We start from the raw sequence: 2324 nt of genomic DNA on the forward strand, positions 1-2324 counted from the left end.
CTCTCTCTCTCTCTCTCTCTCTCTCTCTCTCTCTCGTTCGCTCGCTCTCTTCCTCGCACGGGTACTCTCGGTATTCGCTACGTATTCTGTGTCGTACCCCGCGTGGAACCCGGCGACTTGCCGAGGCGGCATCGTTCCGTCGAAGGTGCCGTGAGCGTTTCCGTGCTACGCTCGCAATTTCGAGGGAGAGCGGAGCCGAACGCGATTATGCGAGGGCAATCGCGCGACCGAGCGCGGCCCGGCACAGCGATAACTTATCAACGTCGGGAGATAAAGTACCGATACGCCGATAAGCACCGGCACAAAAGAACATGCCCGCGAACGATCTCTATCGAGTCCAATCCAGCGTTCGTAGATCGATCGTGTATCGCTGAGCTGTTTGCCGTGGCGTTAAATCGTTGGCACGAATATCGCTCTGAAACTATATTTCCCAGAATTGTGTTTTTATGTATATATATATATGTGTGTGTGTGTGTATATATATAAAACTTCTTAAAAGCCAAGTTTGTCATCTTTTAGGCCGAAACGAGAGGATTGTTATGTACTTTGTGAAATCGATCACGATATTAGTAAAAGCAGACAAGAATACATAAACAGTAAATAATTATTTAGATTGGAATTAAGACATAGCATAAATTGCAGCAAATCTAAAATGTTGATTTGTTTATGTCTTACTACTTAAGTTTTTTTATATGCCATGTCCTTTATATTTGACTTTTTAATATTTAATATTTATATTTATTCATTTATAGATACTGTTATTCTTTGATCAATATGGATTTTCTAGTTTTTTCTAATTATAAACACGAATTAAATTGTGAAAAGTAGAAATAATTATAGATCTCTTAAAAATATATCTCAAAATCAATATTATGGATTCATAATATCACGAAGGATTAAGAAACTATTGTAGTATCGTAGGCATTCTTCAAATTGTACATTGATCACGATACTATTTACTTTAATGTAGGTATACGTGTATTTAACGTGATAATTTTTTGTGATGCACACTATTCACCGAATATCGCATTACGTGTTCGCTTGGCGATAGTGACGAGCACATTGGCCCATATCTCTCATACGCATGGCGCATATCGGCATCGGGAGCAATCGCTTCTCGCGCCTTCCACCTCGAGGAATCGAGCCGCTGAGGCTCCGATTAGCGATAGTCGACTGGTGGACCGGTGAAGCCGCGCAACGCAGATAACAGGCGGCGTTCTCGAAAGCACGTTTTGAAATCCGAGACCGTTACGATTGTTTACGGGCGAGCGAGCAGCGAGGATTTCATCGTAACGCGCTCGCGCGCGAGTTAAATCGGCCGCGGGTTTGAAACGCTCGCTGCGTCGCATGTATCGCTGACTCGCTCGCGCATCCGCTGCGCTGCGTCCGCGAGAGGAAGGCGGTAACGATAAGAAAACAACGGCGAAGGGGAACACGAGGGGAACGGCGCGCGCGCGCGCGCGCGCGAGAGAGAGAGAGAGAGAGAGAGAGAGAGAGTGCTGGACAGCGGGAGAGAAAAAGAGAAAAAGAGTCGTTTATTCGGCACAGCGTCCCCTAACTTGGCTTTGAGCGCAGCGAATGAGAGCGAGAAAGAGAGAAGAGGAAGGACGGAGTGAGAGCGAGAGCAGAGAGGCGTACGCGGTATACGACCGAACGCGGCGACGCGACCTGCTCGACGATGTGGTACGGTTGCGCGGACCCTCGCATCCTGCTGTTAGGCCGGACCCTTCTGATTCCTTTATAGTTTTGAGTGTGACCGCTGTGCTAGGATTACTTGTTTTTCCTTTATTTTAACTAGTCACGCTGTCGTACCTGAAGAATTTCGCGTTACGCTCTTGATAGTAAGTTACGTTTAATATATTATCTTTTTGAATTTTTAGAATTTTCAAAGACGAATGGTACTTGTCATATTGCTCAAGTCAAGGCTTTAGACTGTCACATAAAGTGACAAATTGTGAGAATTCTTAGAAAAACATGTCGTAATGAGAAAAGAGAAAAAAGCCGAAAAAGAGAAAAAATCCATCTTCTAAAAACAGAGAGAAATAGAAAAAATTTTTGTATACACGACAAAAAATCCATAGCCATCGTAAACCAATGGTTACGATAAATATGCGTGGCTTTCCAATTAGGAGGACTACGCTTCACGCACGTTTTATTCACACAACAACGATGGCACCGACGTCAACGACGGCGACGACGACGTGGCGATCGAAAAAGGTGAGACGGTGGATGAGAGGTGCCGAAGGGGATATAGGTGCGGACAATGAAGCGGATGAGAGAAAAAGAGAGAACGAGAAGGAGAAAGAGAGAGTGGCGGGTTAACA

Source organism: Mycetomoellerius zeteki, unplaced genomic scaffold (genome assembly GCF_001594055.1).
Source record: "Mycetomoellerius zeteki isolate Tzet28-1 unplaced genomic scaffold, Tzet1.0 scaffold517, whole genome shotgun sequence".
Taxonomy (NCBI): domain Eukaryota; kingdom Metazoa; phylum Arthropoda; class Insecta; order Hymenoptera; family Formicidae; genus Mycetomoellerius; species Mycetomoellerius zeteki.